A 20,206-nucleotide genomic window follows, 5' to 3' on the forward strand; every position below is an offset into this window, starting at 1 on the left:
TGTGTGTGTGTATACATATATATATAAAACATTATGTAATGATTAAAAACAAAGATCTATGTCATGCTCCAGTGTTTGACGCTACACTGTTGATATCTGACTAGCATAAATTGGACTCAGTGAGTTTAAAAAAAAAAGCATGAAGCTGAGGAGAGATCAGTGGATTGGTGAGGAGCTGGGGCTGAATATGATCAGAACACATGTATTCATGTATGAATTAATAAAAATAGTACCTTGTCAAAGTATATTGTGGACTAGTGTGATAGAGTGTTTTGTGGCATTGACTAATGAATTAGAGCAATATCTCAGAAAAGATTTCAAGTAGTCTGGAGAAGAGGCAGCCATTAGAGAAATGGTAAAGAGAGACCCGAGGGAAGGAAGCCCCCACGAAACCTAACTTTTGTAGAAACTGCACAGGCTCCTGGGGGAAATTTGTCACCAGTAGTTCTACTTGACTGAAGACTCTCTCTGCCACACTCTCAGCCTGCCAGATAAGAACTGTCCTCTGGGGCAATCGTGGCATGACTCTTATGGGCACCACAAACAACTCACCCAGACCTGCTCCCCAGGAGGGACTTCTGATGCAGGGAGCCAGGGCAAAGACCTGTGGCTAGGGCGAGCGGAACAAAGAGGCTCTGTGGCGTCTTCTCAATTTACTTCATCTTCAGGGTCCTAACTGGAGGTTTAAGTTTAGACAGAGGGCAGAAATCGAAGCAGTCCCAGTCAAGGTAAGGTCCCACCCATCATTATATGGCTTCAGTGTCTTTTACAAGTGGCCTGATCAGTTGTCAGAACTGAGTGATATATTTTTCTAGAAGAGTCCGTCTTCCTCTGGATGGTACCACCTTTCCTTATCCCAGCATGAGGTTTCTGGAAAACTCCAATTTCATGGGAACTTCTGTTCCAATAGTCTGAGAGCTAAAAGGAGAGGCACAAGAATCTCTTTAAGATGCCTGCATTCCTGCCAGGATCCTATCAAAGTCAACTTCTAAAGTGCTGTTCATGCCTGTAGATTGCTAGTGCCATTAGCCTGCAGCAGCAGCAGAGAGAAACCTCACCTCTGGAGAGGGTGCTGGTTACTGCAGACACCCAATCACACCGGTTATGACTGGTGACTGTTAGTGTGGCCCACCACTCAGTCGTAAATAGAAGAAAATAGTCAGAAATCTATGTTACCACCTCCAAGACTTCAGAAACATTGCAGGAGAGGAATGGACTAGAGTCACTGGAGCCGGAGGTCCTTCTGCCAACCACTTGTAGCAGAACAAACGGGAAGACAGAGGTCGATGGGGGCGGGGGGGGGAGGGTGGTTTCATTCAAGTTCAACTGAGCCAACAAGGTAGAAAATATTTACCTTCCAGAACAGATTTAAGACTGCTGCCTGAGATGATCAAGCCTCACAGGATACTCCAGTCACGACTTAATCATAATTTAAATTTTCTTTAGGTCCCCATAAGGTTATTAGTGCCCCAAATCATTAGGAAGTAGCCTGGAAAACTACACCCATATTCCAAAAAAATGAATTATGGATATTTGCCTTTGTTTAGACTGTTGACTACAAGTTGTTATGGACAATGGTCAGGAGAAAAGTTAAACAAAGGAAAGTTGATTCAGAGTTCTTGTTTAAAAATAAAAGGGGAGGAAGTGTTATGAGACAAAGGTCTGTGTCCTGTCAATTATATTTTAATAAAATGCTGATTGACCAGTAGCCAGGCAGGGCAACAAGAATTCTGGGAAGAGGGACGTTTGAGTCTGCAGTCATGACCCAGTCGCAGAGGAATCAAGTTGTGACTCCCTCTCCGAAAAAGGTACCAAGCCACATGGCTAACACGGACAAGAATTATGGGCTAATATAAGTTATAATTAGTTAATAAGAAGCCTGCACTAATGGGCCAGTTTATAATTAATGTTAAAAAAAGAAGTTATTTGCCTTGCAGAAAAGTGTTTCCTGTTTTCAAAAAGGGACATCATCTCAGGAGGATTAAAAGGATGGTGGGAGGGAGAGTCCTGCACTCGGAGAAGTTGAGTCCTTGCTTTGAGAAGTTCTTTTTTTCTTTAATTTTTAAGATTATACTTGCATTGTTTCTCCCTTCCTTTCCTCCCTTTTTCAAATCCAAGGCTTTACTTTCCATTAAGTGCTATTATATTCCTAAACACAACCTGCTTAGTTTGTACAGTATTACATATTGTATATTTCAAAACAGTCTATACAATGTTGCATGGGTGCTGCAGAAGTATCTTCCACTGCTTCAGCCAATAGTCACTGAAGCACGAGCCCACAGTGCTGTGGGAGTGCCTTCCTCTCCGTCAGCACCTTCCTCTCCGTCAGCACCTTCCGCTTGGTCAGCGCCTTCCGCTCCGTCAGCGCCTTCCGCTCCGTCAGCACCTTCCGCTCCGTCAGCCAATAGCCGCTGAAATACCAGCCCACTGGGGCGTGGTATATTTCTCTTTAAAAGAAGAGCGGCAAGCCTCGGCTCTGGGCTCTTGGTTCCGGTGCTTGGTTCCGGCTCCTGGTTCCGTCTCCTGCTCCAGCGACTAGGCTCCCTTCCTGACGATTTATGGTGTATGTAAGTTTTACACCCCCAAATAAATACCCCTTTAAAACATAACTGATATGGGATTGATTCGCCATTAGTGGTGCGGGAGAATTGTCCATATTCTGTCAATCATGTTTTAAATAAACACTGATTGGCCAGGCAGGAAGTGTAGGTGGGAAAACCAGACAGGAAGTGAAAATGACATAAGGAGAGCAGGCGAATTCTGGGGAGGAGGAAGTCGATTCCTCCCACTCCTGCCCAGGCCACCGAAGCAGCAGGATGTGAGCTGCCCCACTGAAAAAGGTACTGAGCCACATGGCTAAAATAGATCAGAAAAATGGGTTAATCAAGATATGAGAGTTAGCTAGTAAGAAACCTGACCTAATGGGCCAATCAGCATTATAACTTACAGAGATTTCAGTGTGATTTTTCTCTGGGACTAAACAGCTGGGGGGCCGGGCAGGACAGAAAAACACAAACAAGCAGGCCCGGCCCCCTCATGGTACATATGTGCATGTTTTCAGGACTGACCATTTGGTTTTGGATAAACAATTGTTTGATCTTCCCTGAGGACAACCATTTTTTCCACTCCCAGCATTTTTTAGTGGCTTAGGTTTTTTCTGTAGGGTTGAGGCCTCATGGACTCAACATGCCATCCACTGTCAGGTCCATTGGTGTCCTTCCTTGCTCAGGTCATATTTGGACAGCTATGTTGATAAGATTTTACGAGTGTAACTTTTGACATTACTAGGAGACACGATCTCAGAGTGGACTCCCTGATCCTCTGGCTGTTACGATCTTTCTAAATATTTCCCCTCTTCTAGAATGTTCACTGAGCCTTCGTTAGGGGGAGCTGTGTTGTAGATGTATCCCCTGGGACTGGGCTCCACAACTCTGTGTTTTGATTGGTTGTGGTTTTCTGTAATGGTCTCCACCTGTTGCACAGAGAAGTTTCCTTGATGAGAAGTGAAGACTACTCTTAGCCTGCATAGGTAAGGACAAGCATTTACAGATTGTTGTTAGGGATGATGCTGGTTAGTAATGTAGTGGCTGTAGGTTCTCCTCCGAGAGCCGTGACTTCACCAGCACTGAGTAATTGGCTAGGTTTCCAGGACCAGCAATGGCTTCCTTCTTGGTGAGTGGGGTCTTCCATCCAGTTAGAGTTGTTGGTTGCTGCCAAGGTATGTGAGCCACTACTGTACCCATAGGGCTAGACTGGTTGCTGTGGTGGTTCATGGACATCAATGGGGCAGGACCATAGGTTGTTTCCATCCTTTGGAAGCTGGCGAAACTTCTTCTGGGACTAGAAAAGCTAGTCCTCTAGGAGGTCAGGCCCAGCTCAGGGGCCTCTGGGCCTGTTTCTGAAATGCATGGTGTCTTCAGCAGTGGGGATTTATCTTTTTCCTCTGGGGAGTAACCAAGCGCAACAGCAGTAGAGTGTGTGTTTTGGGAGTCTCTTCAACAGTCCTGGCCAACAACTCCAAAGAGAGCTCCTCATGTCTGGTGTTGGGGTTTTAGTTAGGTGGTCTTTGGCTCCTGGAGGGAGCATTGTCAGTCGAAATGAGAAAAATTAATTTCAACTATGTATGTATATTTATATACAAAATTACATGTATTATAGGATTTTTTTAAGATAGACAGTTAATAGTGTGGTTTGTTATGACTTGCTCAGATCTCTTTATTGTTACTTCACTTCCCCCTCCTTCTTTTGTACTTACTTGTTGGAGTCCAGATGTTTACTGTGCAAGCAGTTCATTACTCAAGCACAAATTCTGACCTAGCTATGGCACGGTGACTGAAAAAAAAAGCAAACAAAAAACAAAGGACAGAGGTAAAGTTCAGAGGAATGCCCTTGGGACGAAACCAAGATACAAAGCCAGCAAAGTGCAGAAGGGAGAACTCAAGAAAGGGAGTTAAAAGTACAGCTCGCTCAAGCTCTGCTGGTAGTGCCCTCCTAGTAGCTGCCAGAGCGATAGATCAGCAGCAATGGAAAAATCAAAAGCTGTTCAGCCTTCAAGCGAACTCGGGATCTTGTGTCTCTGTCTACTATCGCCTTCCTTTCTAGGTGCCTGTGGTGCTCAAGGCTGCACTGGCCAGGAAATTTTCCCCTCCACCCCTTCCCTAAAGTCCTCCCCACCCCATTTTCCATTTCCTGGTTCAGATTCTTCCAGAAGTCCTTTGAATGATATATAGGACAGGAATTTTTGTTGAAATTCTCCTTCAAGCCAGACCTTCTTTGTGCCCCTGTGGGGACAGGGAGTAGGTTAGACCCTCACCAGGCTGTCAAGATGGAGACAGAGAACTCTACAGGCTTCACTGCTAAGGTGACAGCTTGCTGCTTGGTGACAAGGGCTGCCGCTTAGCATGTGACTTCTTTTTGTCCATAGACTGAAGAACTAAAAAGTTCACAGCAAGCAAAAGTTAACTTCATTACAAGCATTACAGACACCACCCCAACCCCAAGGGAGAGGAAGGACCGCAGAGCTAGAAGATTCTCCGGAGGCGGGGCTGAGTTTTTATGTATATTTAGAACCCCCCCCCCCAGTTTGGTAGCCCTTCCTACTGCCATTCATACTGAACTTAAAGGCATTCAAGGTTCCCTTTTGGTGTAGCTATTAGGTTTCTTGCTTCTGTCCACAAACATTGCTAGCATCTGTCACTAAATCAAGGTGGATCTCTAGCTTCCTCTCCCATTTTGAGTATTGTAATGACTTGAAAAAAAGAACCTTAAAGAAAAACGAACTTAATACAGAGAAAGGGAAATGGTGAGTCATCTCCTTCCTGTTCTTCTTTCCCTCTGCTCTTATGTGCCTGGTCTTGCTCTGCTTGCTCCCTTGTCTGTGCTCTCGTACTCTCTCCCCTTCCCTCTCCCACTCCCTCTTTCCCTCTCTCTCTCCCCCTTCTCTCTCTCTCTCTCTCTCTCTCTCTCTCTCTCTCTCTCTCTCTCTCCCCCTCTCCCCTCCTTTTTCTTCCCCCTCCCTTGCTCTTCTTTCCCCTTTGTTTAGTAAGCTTTTGCCACATTGCATAAATACAAAGCTCTCATTGCCAACTACATTAATTTTGAAGTTCAAATAGGACAAAGAAGAGGGGAGTACCACACATCTCCGCCACCAATCACTAAGTGGGAAAGGAAACAGCTGTTACAGATAGGTGCAAAGAAGGAAGGTGAGTTGGACAGAGCTTCGTTCCTACTGCGTATCCAAAGAATGGCTGCTTCCTCCACATGCTTTATTTTCACTTTTTTTTCCCTACAATATTTGGGTTGTTCTGCTACAAAGTGCCGTGCAGCTACTTCCTTCACATTAAAACCTTCCTTCGTAGAAGGGAGTTCCTTGGACTCGGGACCAGAATCTTAAAATGTTCTAGAAACTCAGAAAAGCTGCAAGACTGCAAGGCTCCTCCCAAAAGTTATAAAAAGCAATAAACAACTGATGGCCCAGTGGAACGGCCTGCAGGTTGGGCCAGAGAGCTCCTGGGACACATTTTAAGTGAGTCATCACGCATGCTGCGGTGGGCTTCCCGGTGATGCGGCTGTCTTTGAGCCACCCATGCTCTTTCCTGTAAGTAACCCACTTAGGATACGGGTTCACTTAGAGTTGGGAGGGGCTGTGTCTTTGACTGCTCTCTGTGCAGTATCTGGCATGAGCAGATGTTTATCACATCTACCCAGGGAAAAGTCCCACGTTAAATATCAGTACTATTTCTCTGCATTTGGTCATACGGCTTAGTTCGGTTTTTTTCGAGTAGTATCGTCCTAATGGGGTATATGTGAGTACGCCTTGGGACCTTGGGATGTGAGAAAGCTCAGTGCGGTCTCGGATCATTCTGAAAAACTTTCTAAATGGAGGGAGTCGTCCTGCTGGACCAGAAGGTTGTCTTCTTGAGTCAGAAAAGCAGTGGAGTATCTTTTTAAAGGTTGTCTTTGGATGTTTTGCTTTGTGAGTGTGTTTAATGCACACGAAGAATTGTGGGGAAGATTTACCATGCTGCTACTTCCTCCACTAGAGCCTCCTGCCTTGGTCGAGAGCCTGCTGTGGAGGGAGTGATCTGATTGCTAGATAAATTATTTTTTAACTAGTAATACATATTAATGTCCATGTTATTCAGATACAGAATTACATTGTCAACTGAAACAAAATTTTGTCCGGGATTTTGTTTTTATGGAATTAAGTGAGAGATTTTTTGTTATCTACACACGATGAATTACCTGGACCTAGGGTTCAAGCAGATACAGTTTAAAACAGAGCAGACAACAAGACAGAGAGACATGTGCTTCCAAAAATGACTGCATTAAAATATATTCTCACTAACAATAGGGTGGGTCATCCTGAAATTGTGACTTCTGCTATGGCTTGGTTGAATGTCAGACAGCAGTGGTAATATGATTTGACTTTAGAAAATAAATTAGTGTAATCCATCACACCTGAAAATGCATTTTAAAAGATTATATAAATACCCCTATGAATCAGAAAGGACTTTTCAAGGTAGCTCAACTTCTAGCAGCGTTAAAAACAGAAAACTGTTTCTTTTAGAGCACCTCCTTCATCAAATAAAACATATGGAAAGAGCAAATATTAGACACCAGGTGTTCATGCACATCTAATGAAGGTGAGGCAGATATGATATTCAATAAGTCACACATATTATATCTGCTCTCTGAAGGCTGCCGCTGGGAAATCCTACAAAAATAAACCACAGGGTTTCTATATATCAGCCACAAGGATTTATTTTAAAATTGTGTGTGTGTGTGTGTGTGTGTGTGTGTGTGTGTGTGTGTGTGTGGAGAGAGAGAGAGAGAGAGAGAGAGAGAGAGAGAGAGAGAGAGAGAGCCAATCATTATCAATTGGCAACAGGGAGGTGCCACTAGCCCACACTACTAGCTGGCGAGCTGCTGGGAGAAGGAGATATTGTTTACTCCAAGGGTGTGATTCTGCGTAGGTCTAAGAATCTCTGAGATAGTCCCACACCCATGAGTTTGTGGGTGGTATTGCACTCAGAGGGTCACAAAAAAAATTAAAATTGAAAACAGGACGTGAAGTTGGAAGAGGAATCAGGGTGGATCTGAAAGGAGTGTGGTGTCGTAATGTGAGAGTGACTAAGATGTTATATGCACAATGAAATTCTCAGCAAATTAAGAGATGCATAGATTTTTAATTAGTTGAGAATTATATATTATTATATTATATGTAAATATAATGTATAATCTATATTTTGTATATATATTATCAGAGAAGTGGCTCACTGATTAAGAACACTTGTCCCAGGGTTCAATTCCCAGCATCCACATGGTGGCTCACCAACATCTGCAATTCCAGTTCTAAGCAATCTGATATCTCTTTAGGCACCATGCATACAAGTGGTATACAAACATACATGCAGGAAAAACTTATACACATAAAACTAAAAATTAAATATATATACTGAATGAACATATATACACAAATAAACATACATACACATGTGTATATAGTATATACTTACACATGTAGGATTTGTGTTTCCAAAACTCTTAAAACTTTCTCATAAAAACAAAAAAAAAACTGAATAAATTTCTTTTCAATCGGATTGAAGCATCAGAGAACAACCAAGATAGTGGGGACCAGAGACATCTAGATTCTATAAAAAAAAAAAAAAAGAACAAGAACATAGTAATTAGGGATTTAAAAGGGAAATGAAGTAATACCTTTAAAGAATCAATACACTTTAAATATGTCAAACACTTGACAATACAGAATCACAATCAGGAAAAATAACACTCAATATAAAAATAAAATGGTAAGACTATGTCACCAAAAGTTTTAAAATTAAATTTAAATTTTAAAATGTTGTAGGTAGATGTTAAGTAGGAGAAAAAATATCCCTAAATGATGAAACAGAATTGTAAGAAAGAGTGAAAAATGAGAAGCTGAATGAGTAAGTATTGTGGTGATATTTGTGTGTGTGTGTGTGTGTGTGTGTGTGTGTGTGTGTGTGTGTGTGTGATCTAATAAATAAAGCTCACCTGAAGATCAGAGTGCAGAGCTAAGGCACTTGTTAGCCAAAAAGGCCAGCCAGTGGTGGCACACACCTTTAATCCCAGGACTCAGGAGACAGAGGCAGATGGACATCTGTGAGTTCAAGGCCACCCTGGGCTACATTCTAAAAAAGAAACAGAGCTCACACCTTTGATCCCAGCACTTGGAATCACATACCTTTAATCCCAGCACTACAGGGGCAGAGAAAGGAGTGATACGGCTGGGCAGAGAGAGGAATATAAGGCAGGAGGACACAGGAGCTCAGATGCAGTCTGAAGATTCAGTCTGAGACGCAGTCTGAGGTTTCATGGAGACAGCAGCAGTCTGAGGATTTCAGAGCCAGGATCGCCCATTCAGTCGGAGCACTGGCAAAAGAAAGAACTCTCTAGTGGCTGGCTGCTCTGCTTTTCTGATCTTCATCATTAACCCTTATATCTGACTCTAGGTTTTTATCACTAAGGCCAATTAGAATTCATCCCACAAAGCATTCTACAAAACTAACAATGTATAGTATATAAATAATAACAACTTTAAGATTCAAATACCTGGCAATGCTAACAACAACAAACGTGGGAGATAATTCAATGCCAATGGAGTATATTTTTATAGGCTCCTTCACTTCCTGGGAAGTATTTAAGTGTGAATTTATTTTTGAAACTAAGTACTAGAGAGATAGCTCAGGAGGTAAAGGCATTTGCTTCTGAGCCCGATGCCCTGAGTTCTGTTCCTGGAACCAACATTAAAGGGAAAGAACTGACTCTCCTGCAAATTGTCTTCTGGGAGGCTAAGAGGTGGCTCAGTGGTTAAGATCACTGGTTGTTCTTCCAGGAGTCTGGGTTCAATCTCCAGCACCCACATGACAGCTCACAGCTGTCTGTAGCTCCAGTTCCAGGGGTTCTGACTCCCTCACACAGACATTCATGCAGGCAAAACACCCAAGCACATAAAGTAACAGTAAATTATTTCTTAAAAAAAACAAAAATATCTTCTGTCCTCTACATGCACAGTGACATGAGAGCTCCCATATGTGCACACATGAAACCATACACAGAGATGTGGAGAGGAGAGAGAGAGAGAGAGAGAGAGAGAGAGAGAGAGAGAGAGAAACTAAAAAAGTGAAGTCTAAGGAGCATGTTGTAATCTCTCAAATAAACTAGAAATTACTTAAGCATTCTGGCAATCCAAATCATTTGGGAAAATAGAATAATTTTAAACCCTGAGTAACAGAGAAAAGTCAAAAAGGGAGAAAGAGGAATATAGACAGAGAGGACAAATAAATCCAGATAGGAAGACAAAGGGTGCAGGTGGGTTGATAAAACGAGTGAAACTCAGATGAGAAAGTTCCTGGTGGGAAAAACAACAAGTTGTTTGTGTGGGACTAATGTGTCCCGTAGAAAACTTTTGAAAACATAGATAAAATTTTTAAGTTGCTTTGAATACATTTAAAGATGGTAAAAAAAAATAAATTAAAATTAAAAATTGGCAGACCCTGGAGGAAGCTGGGTCCCTGAAGAAGAAATTCATGCTGGTGGGAGCTACATGATTTTTCCCCCTACCAACTAACCTGTGTCCATCAGTCATGGTCCCTTGAATTCATTCACAACTGTAGAAACGTGTGACCATGAAGGTAACACATGGTAAGAATTAAAGGCAGTTGGAGGGGTAGGAAAGTAGGTTTGGGGGTTATCTCAGAAAAAAAAAATGAAGAAGGAAGAGCCAGGAGATCTGCAGAGAAGGTGATTGGACTTATCTCCTGACTGGGGGCTCAGTTGTTTGTGCTCAGGGACACCCCAGGGCCTCACAGGGGAATTAGTCTACGTGACAGGCCAGGGATGTCATCTGTGGACTACTGCAAGGACCCATTTTGCAGTTTATAGTCAAAGAAAACTGAGACTCGGATAGCCAGACTGGCACCAGTGTCACCCACTGCTCTCATTTCATCCCCTTCAAGTAAGTACCTGTGGCCAAGGAAGATTCGTGTTCAAAAAAAGAACACCCATACTAAACCGTCAGGTGCATAGACTCAAGTCTACCCAGGTTCAGACAAGGCAGAGGACTTCATGTTTGCTACTAGAGACATTGTTACAGATGAACAGCAATAAAGTCTAGCAGGCTTTTTGCAGGTGTCTCAAAAGTAAAATATCCAACCACTCCAGTATTTATGAAAACCTTTGTCTGTGTAGAGAACTGTGTCTGCATATCCATAGAAGCTTCCCCATACTTGAAATAATTCATATGTTCACAAAATGATGACAGGTTGAAATGGAGAGTGTGGGGCTGCAGAAATGGCTCAGTTGTTAAAGTGCTCACTATACAAGTAGCAGGAGATGAATATGCATCCCATGTAAAAATCCCAGCGTGGTAGAAACACCTTAAAGCCAAGTCCTGGGAAGGATGAGACAAGAGGATCCCTGATTCTTCCTGGCCAGTCAGTCTAGCCAAGGAGGCAAGCTCCAGGGTCAATGAGAGACCTTGTCCAAAATCTGAAACAGAGTTCGGAGAAAGACACCAAATATTGACCTCTGGTGTCCACATGCACAAACAGATGCACATGAACACACACAGAGAGAGAATGAGAGAGAGACATTATTTGTAGGATATATTCAGAAAACGAAGTCCTGTTCAATAATGAAAAGGAACAAAGAACTGGCAAATGTCGCAATGATGACGGGTCCTCAAAAGCAGTTCACTAAAGAGTATTTTACAGGCTGAGTGTTTGGGCACACTCTTAATTTTATTCCTTGGATGGCAAAGGCAGATGGATCTCTGTGGGTCTGAGGTCAGCCTGGTCTACATAGCAAGTTCGATGCTAACCAGTACTATATAGTGAGACCGTTTGTCTCAAATCACAAACAAAAGGGGACTGGAGAGATGGCTCAGTAGTTAAGAGCACTGACTGATCTACCAGAGAACCCAGGTTTGTATCTCAGAACCCAGGAAGTATCTATCTGTAACTCCAGTTCCAGAGGATCCAACACATTGCTCTGGGCTCTATGAGTACTGCGTACACATGGTACCCAGACTACCAGGAACACACACACACACAAGTGTATCATGTGCATCGTATGTATACATCTAATTCAATTATATGAAACCCAAGAAAAGTCAATCCATTTAAGAATCAAAACTCAGATCTGTGTTTTTCAGGGACCAGACACACCGCAGGCAGAAGGGAGGGCCATAGCTGAGTGGGAAATAGCAAAAGGGAAGTTTGGGGATAATAACATGCTAGTGTTGAGTGCAGTAGCTACACAGATGAAAACGTTTCTCAGCATTCTTAGAACTGTGTATTTGATATGTGTATGTTTATTATATGTCAATTACACCCTACTAAAATGTTACAGCTTTTTCAACCAGGGCGGTGTGTAAGCAGTAGGTTGGAAATACCGCTTTACACAAGGGCAGTGTGTAAGCAGTAAGCTGGAAATACCGCTTTACACAAGGGCAGTGTGTAAGCAGTAAGCTGGAAATACCGCTTTACACAAGGGCAGTGGGTAAGCAGTAAGCTGGAAATACCACTTTACACAAGGGCAGTGGGTAAGCAGTGAGCTGGAAATACCGCTTTACCAGGCAGCAATAGTAACGGCAGGAAAGATAACATGAATAAAAAAAGACACTGACCTCCAGATACAGACAAACAGCCTTCACCACTAGGTGTAGCACCAGGAAGTGGGTAGCCAAACAGCAACAATTGCAACAAGAAAATGCAAAGGTACTCTCATTTCTCCTCTTGTAACTATCCACTTAGATTCTCCCCCTTGAGAGCATGTGGACCCTCCCCTGAAATGAGCCAACAGAGTGAATCTCTCTTTTCACTAAGCCTCTTAAGTGAGGTCCAGCTATGTCTCCAATTATGAATTACCTACAAAAATCAGAGAAGACAACTAGAACATTCGTTTAAGACAATAAAACATCTTTATTAACTAGTTGGCTACTACACTGGGTGTTTGGGATCCCAGTGCAACCCCAAGACTTTCTCAGGGTGAGCTTTTAACACAAAAGCATATCCAGGATTGACATAATCGATCAATCAGAACAGCTATTTAAATACCCATGTAATATCAAAGTATAGTTAGAGACTTTCCTACAACTATAGACTTCGATAAATTAAGTCTTTGTTTAGTTTTGTCGGGTGATGCTGTCTACTTGCTGAGTTTGGTGGCCAGAAAGGTACTTCTGTTGTGGGGTATTCACCAGAGAAGACTGTTCAGACACGGGTTTCAACCAATAGAAAGTGTTTACTAACTGGCTGGCAACTACATTGGGTGTTCAGGATCCCAGTGTAGCACTGAGCCTTTCTCAGGGTGAGGTTTTAAACACACACACACAAATGTCCTGGGTTGACATTGTTCAGTTAACAAGAACAGTTAGCCAGAAGCAGAGCTACAGAAGCTAAAAAGCAAGGTTAGAACATTTTGGCATTTTTCCAAACTATATAGATTTTGATGGATTAGGTCTTTGTTTTCATTTTGGCTGGTAGTACTTTCTACATGCTGAGTTTTATAGCCTGAATGGCACTTCCATCATGGAGTCAGTTGGGCTAAGGTCTGGGGCCCTGTTACATTCCTTCCCCACTGGTCTTTGCGAATGAGTCAAACCATGAATTCATTCTCTTGTAGTTTAATATGCAGGGCTTGCTGTTAATCAAATTAGAATGAGAATTAGAGCCCTGGTCAGTGCTGACAGCAGAGCAGTTAGCCAGGGCAACCAAGAGAACAGGTTGGTTCTAATTTGATGACTTACGTCTTTGTCTCTTTCTCTTCTTGAGTGTCTTTTGCTAACCATGGCAGGTAGTGATATCTCATTTGTATTTAAATAAATAAAGCTTGCCTGAAGATCAGAGAGTAAAACAGCCACCCTGGTCAGCATTACAGACCAGGCAGTGGTAGCACACACTTTTAACCCCAGTAGCCACACTAGTTTGCCATAGGAACAGGGTAGTAGTGGTGTTCACCTTTAATCCCAGCACTAGAGAGAAATAAAAGATAGGAGGAGACAGTTCTCACTTACAATCTCATACTGAGGCCCGATAAAACCTAATTTCAATGGGCTTAGTTGTCGTTCCCCCACCTCCTCCTCTTGTGCTGGTATATGGAGGCCTTTGCTAGTTCCACAAACTCTGGCTTTCTGAGACAATGCTATCCAGCTGCACTTAGAAACTGAACCTGTCTCTTAGCCTTTGGAGTTGAGATCTGAGGGATGGCAGCAATCCTACTCTGGGGCAACCTCTTTTTTGCCTCCTGCAGCTGGGTGCCAAGATAGGCAGCCTCTGATGTACAAAGCTGGGCTTTCTTAGTTGACATTCAGTAGCCCAAGGTCTCCAGCTCTGGCAGCACTCCCTCAGTGGTCTTTTTATAATCTCTTTTCCCAGAAAATCTCCGACAGAAGGGCCAGAAGTCTTCATTTAGTGTATTTAAATCCTGAGGCAACCTGATCCAGGAATATCGCTCACTGTAACCTCCCTCTGGGTCTGTCTATTTAAAAGCAAAGATGGGTTGACTCACTTCTGTCAATGGGAGACTGGAGAGAGCATTTGTCAGGTCCAAGACAGTGTACACCCGTTTCTCTGGAAGAATCAGACTTACAGGAATCAGAGGTCCCAAGTTTCTTCACAGGCCAGAGGGGTAAATTCCAGGGTGACTGGAATTCTCCAAGTCAGGGAATATGGACTGCAATTTCCCTTTTTATTTCCAGGGTCATTGGGTATTGTTTAATCTGGATGGGGGTAATTGAACTGGTTAGTTGAACAATCATAGGTGCTTGGTATTGGGCCAGTCCTAGAAGGTTGTTTTCTACCCAAACCCCCTGCTAATCTTTGCTGTCAATCTGAGAGATAGTCCAAGTGTATCTTTTGGTTGGAGGCAGAGCTTTCAGCTAGGAGATATCCTCTGACAGAGTGCAAGACCCCAGAATTCATCTGTAAGTCTGACTTTGTCTCATCATCAGAGAAGGTGATGGTAGCTTTCCATTTATGCAAAAGGTCTTGTCCCAACACCCTTTGAGCTACTTCCAGCAACTGGAATTTAAATTTTTTAATTTTTAAAACTTTTTCTAATATCTGGGACTGATTGGGTGACAAAAGAAATCTTTTTAGCAGCTGTCTTTACTCTTTCTTTAAAAGTAAATAGTTTAAAGTCTCCTTGGTCAGTGTGGCACAGAAGGGAAAATCCATTCTGTCCAGGTTGTGTTGCCTGGAAGCAATCCCCCTTTTTTTCCATCATCTTTTGCCCATCATCTTCTCTGAAGCAGATTGGTGCTGCCAGAAGTAGGCATATCTCATTGTTATTTTTTAAAAAAAAGAACCTATGTTATGAAAACATCTTAAATGCCATATTCTGTATATCTCTAAAGAATTTGAAGGTGACCTGTCTATCTAAACTATATCTGTGGTTTTACGTTGAAAACATACTTAATATAGTTATAAGTTCGATTGTAATAGGTGACTAATTACTAATCTGCATTATCTTACTATCCTAAATAGTTGAAATAATAACTTTCAAGGACTAGAAGTTTGTCTAATGGCATTGTTAACTGTTCAATGAACTGTATAGGTGCAATACCTTGAACAAAATTAGAAATGTATGTACAGTATGTTCTAACAAACCTTAAATTTGTATCAATATACAAAATCCATATCAATATAAAATATTTAAAACTAATAGTTGCTTTTGGGGGTTAAAAGTAGATTCAATAATCTACCTTTTATCAGTAGGCAAATTTATTCTTTTTCTTGGGGTATTTTTTCTGGATGATTTGTCCTTTTTCTTAAGATGTCTCATTTGTCCAGTGGTCTTCAGACTCCCTAGCTGGATGCCTTTATTCTCTTGAAAACACAGAAACAAAACCCTTCCCCAACCCTAATTTTGGGGAGATTCCCTTTTTGGTAAGCTATCTGATCAAATGAAAAACATTTGTTAGTTGTGTAGGCTAATTTAGATTGAACAACCATGCTCATTTCTTCTAATTAAGAGGTCTCTATTGTTCAAATCAATTCTTTATCAGTTTTGATTTATAGTTTTTCTGAAATTTTTGCTTTCTTTTCTAAAACTGCTTTATCATCTGGAACAGTGTGGCTTTTTTGTTTTGCTTTGTTTACAATAGTCATTAAGTTCTTTAATTGCTCTGGGAAGGAGTTTTCTCTGTGACAGGAAACAACTGAACTGAATTTGTCAAGGTGTTTCCCAACGGCAAAGGGTTACCTTGACTGACCCTTGTTGATCTACACTCATTAGTCCATTGCCTGCTCTTGTCACACCTTGTGCATAATCCAGAAGGGAGGGGCATTCTGTTTGGATTATGCCTAGAACAAACATTGTTACTTGGAATGCCCTGTTTACAATTCCTTTTTAGGTGACCTTGTTTACCAAAATTGAAACATTAGATATTGTGATTTTTCTTCAAACCTCTGGAAATCACCTCTCCTATCCAAGCATTAGCATGATCATTAGATTTAATATTGATTGTGTCTTGTATCCATTCCTCCAAGGGTGCTAATCTTGCATTTAACAGCCTAATTACTCTTTTTCATTGTTCATTAGCATTTCCAAAAGCCCGAGATTCCGTTATTATTTGTCTAGTTTCTGAATTTGGCATCATCATTCTATTCATTGCTGAAGTCAGTCTTTGTAAGACACCAGTGAAGGTTCTTTTTGTCTCTGTATCATTTTAGAAAATGACTCAATTTTCTTTCCTACTTCTTCAACCCTGTCTCAAGCATCCAAAGCTATTGCATGACATAAAGCCAGGGTGTGGTTCATCAGATAGAGATTGCCTTTCTACATTAGCACAATTTCTGTCTCCAAGAAGTTGGTCTCAGGAGATTTTCATACCTTTAGCCCTACTTTATTGTTCAATGGTCATAAACTCATCTTTCCAACAGGTCCTCCATGTAATTGAGGGCCAGGCTCTAAGACTGCTGTAACCAAGTCTCTTCTGCCTCTAGGAATAATTCTATTACAAATTGATCACAAGTTAACCATCTACCTCACGAAAGGTGAATGCATGTCCTATGAGACTATCACTTCCTTGAATCTCCTTAAATCTACTATTTCCACATGATTTCAGTGACTACTTAAACAGCCTTGGGGATCTCTGTCATTTGGCAGTTCTTGTAAAGTAACTGTAAAAATTAAGGATGGTTGTTTAGAAACCTTAGGCTGTTCCTCTCTAACTTGTAAAGCAATGTTGAAGTTGGTTCTTCTTTAAATTCTTCTGTCTAGATCTGAATACCTTTATGATCTGTTTGAATAAGTTTTTCTAAGGCCTATATCTTGGCACTCATATCAGCCAATATTTTTAGAGATAAGCCAAGAATTATAAAACCAACGATAAAAGTTATCAAAATGATAATTAACATATATCAATCCTGATTAAGTTGATTACCCCTTTGTTTAGTTGTTCCGTTTTTAAATCATGCATTGAGTAATCATACAGAGGCCTCTCTCCATCATAATAATGTTTCCCACTTTTTAAAATGGGAAAAAGGCTCTCTGTTTTAACTAATTCCTCCCTTTAAGAATTCCCAGTTGTCTCACTAAATCTGCTGCTGATGGCAATGAAGGCATGAGGCTGATTGCTGCTGCATAGAACAGTAGAAGCCTGAGCAGATTTCAAGGCACCTACCTAATTTGGCAGCAGCCCAAAAGGGGGTTCAGGGAGAGCCCATAACCCACTGGGAGAGAAGAAAGGAAAACCTAGTCCCAGGGCAATAACTCCAACTATGTGTAGCTCTAGCCTATGTCATTGGCTGCAAACTCACAGGCAAGTGGCTTTTTCGTGAATTTGTGTCCCAAAAGTTGGACACCAGATGAAGCATGAATTGTAATTGGTCTTAATAATAAAAACCCAGAGTCAGATGCTAGTGGATTAAAGCTAAAAGATCAGAGGAGCAGAGCAGCCAATCACTAGAGTTCTTACCTCTACGAAATCCTCAGACCAAAAAGGTCTATAGAGTACTTTTTTAGACCATTGCCATTGCCAATTGCATTGTTAGAGGTGTAAACATTTGCTTTGTTGTTGTTGTTGTATTTAAGTGGGGTTTTTTTCTATGAAATCTTGGTTCTGGGAATTGTAAGGAATCCTTGTGTGGTGGGTAATCTTTTATTGTGAGTAGAAGGGCTTGAATTGGGAACTGATATAGGTGAAGCCATTATTATGTTTTTTAAATTTTTATTTATTTATGTATTAAAAATTTCCACCTCCTCCCATTTTCCGTCCACCCCTCCCTCTCTCCCTCCCTCTCCAGTGCTAAGAGAAGTCAGGGTGCACTACCCTGTGGGAAGTTCAAGGCCCACCCCCCTCCATCCAGAACTAGTAAGATGTACATACAGACAGACTAGGCTCCCAAAAAGCCAGTACATGAAGTAGAATCAAAACCCAGTGCCATTAACATTGGTTTCTCAGTCAGCCCTCATTGCCAGCCACATTCAGAGAGTCCAGTCTGATCACATGCTCGTTCAGTCCCAGTCCAGCTGGCCTTGGTGAGCTCCCATTAGATCAGTCCCACCATCTCCGTGGGTGGACACACCCCTCGCAGTCCTGACTTCCTTGCTCATGTTCTCCCTCCTTCTGCTCTTCATCTGAACCTTGGGAGCTCAGTCCAGTGCTCCAATGTGGGTCTCTGTCTCTCCATTGCTGGATGAAGGTTTCGTCTGGATGGATCTCTTTTAAGTTTAGGACAGGCTATATGAACCATACCCTGTCAGGTAAGGGCTGAGACATAGTGGGAGAACCTGGCAGTCAGGTCCAACTTTTATATGTTAAAGAGGCACCTCAGCCTCTTGTCTTAGGTTTGAAACAGATATATATTAAGGACAGCAGGTAAAGTTAAAAATTAGCTTTTATTAAAATTTTAAATATAGAATCTTGTCAGAGCCATCATCTGGAAACTTTTTAGTTGTGTGCTTCGATACTTGTGTTGTTGGGGCTTATATGGACAAAACCCATATACCACTGAACATTTTCATATGGCTGTGTTGTTATACGTTAAGAAGTTCAACTCCCAGAGTGCTAGGAAGTTACCTGGTCCCAGGGCAGGCACTATCTTTTAAGAACTATTTTAATTAATGAATCTACCTATTGATAAATTTGAGTCCATTTTTGTATGTCAATTGGCATTATAGGTAGCTACTTTGTTCCTTCTGTTAGCAAGTTTTCTTTTGACTTAGCCTGTCTGTCAACATCTAGTGTGTTGGGGTCCCTGGGTAAGGGTCTCACACAAATCAGGACACGGGATACAGAGTATGAACAACTACATAACAAACTTTATTTTGTATGGCTTTTTATACAGACTAAAAAGCATTACTTCAACTCTGGAAACCCTCCTTTACGCACGTACGTGATCATGAGAAGCTTTTACCTCACCTTGCAAGAAACAATATCTCAATAAATAGCAGTAATAAAAATAAAAAGAAGTGTAAAGAAACAAGGCAAAAAGTATACAGAAGCAGAGCACTTCCTTAGTCTATATGTGGTAGAGCATGAAGAACTGAGCTCAAAGGCCACTTCATTATCCAGGTACAAATTCTGACAGAACATTTGAGAAATGGGCAAGGAAAGTGTGCTTTCATTTATGCTTGGTTTGCCAAGAAACCGTTCCCTAACTTTGTCACATCTCAGTTCTGTGTTTCCACACATGTCTAGCAAGTGTTATGGGGACAGAGGACAATGCCTTTCTTAGCTGCTTCCTGCTGAACTGAGGAATGGGTTGTCAGGGCCCAGGAAGGCTGAAAGGCTTAGACAAAGGCTTGTGTATCAGAAGTATCTGATTAGCTGCTCCAGGTGAAGGGACAGGGAGCCTTTATATCAGCGAGACTGTTTTATGTTAGTTTTTAATAAGACCAGAACCAGTAGTTTGTTATTTGTATGTGTTTCCTGGGTGGCAATTGTCAGTCAGTTGAATCTGTTAAGATATAGGCTGGGCATAAGTTAAAGTGCAGGAGCTTTAGAAAATTCAGAAAATCTTACATTTGGAATCTTTTTGTTTGATTTGTTGACAGGTAGCTCCAAGCCTTATGACTTTGATTCCTTGAAATTTGTATGAATTTTAGTTTACCAGAGGAAATAAAAGTTTTATAATATATTAGCACTATCAATCTATTGAAATCCACATTGTAAAAAAAGGCAGAGGCGAGGGTGCCTGAACTGTCCTTGCCCCACTATCACACTGATGATTATCTCGAATATCACCATAGAATCTTCATCCAGCGATGGATGGAGATAGAGACAGAGACCCTCATCAGAGTAATGGACTGAGCTCCCAAGGCCCAGTCGAAAGGCAGAAGGAGGGAGAAGATGAGCAAGGAAGTCAGGACCGTGAGGGGTTGGTCCGCCAACTGAGGCAGTGTGCCAGTTCTAATGGGAGCTCACCAAATCCAGCTGGACTGGGTCTGAATAAGCATGTGATCAAACCGAACTCTGATTGTGGCTGACAATGGGGGCTGACTGAGAAGCCATTGATAAAGGCACCAGGACTTGTTTTTACGGCATGTTCTGGCTTTTTGGGACCCTAGTCTATATGGATGCACAGCTCCCTAGACCTGGATGGAGGGGGGAGGGCCTTGGACTTCTCACAGGGCAGGGTTCCCTGCCTTCTCTCAAGCAGGGTGGGAGAGGGAGGAGGGATATGGGGGAGCAGAAGGGGATTGGGAGAAGGGA

At 41.9% G+C, this 20,206-nt stretch overlaps 1 protein-coding gene across 3 annotated transcripts in view; it reads left to right on the forward strand.

Moving 5' to 3' along the window:
* The first annotated feature begins 5,151 nt into the window (after positions 1 to 5,151).
* The window catches only part of LOC125389154 (NXPE family member 1-like), a 37,871-nt gene continuing 22,816 nt past the window's right edge, over positions 5,152 to 20,206 (forward strand). Inside the window, exons 1-3 of one of the 3 annotated variants that reach the window (XM_048417604.3) lie at positions 5,152 to 5,302; positions 5,604 to 5,702; positions 5,859 to 6,097. The gene's annotated coding sequence lies outside the window, so the exon portion shown is untranslated. The other 2 variants (XM_048417605.3, XM_085688702.2) reach the window with 2 other exon arrangements.

Source organism: Myodes glareolus, chromosome 4 (genome assembly GCF_982192425.1).
Source record: "Myodes glareolus chromosome 4, mMyoGla1.1, whole genome shotgun sequence".
In the NCBI taxonomy this organism is placed as follows: Eukaryota; Metazoa; Chordata; class Mammalia; order Rodentia; family Cricetidae; genus Myodes; species Myodes glareolus.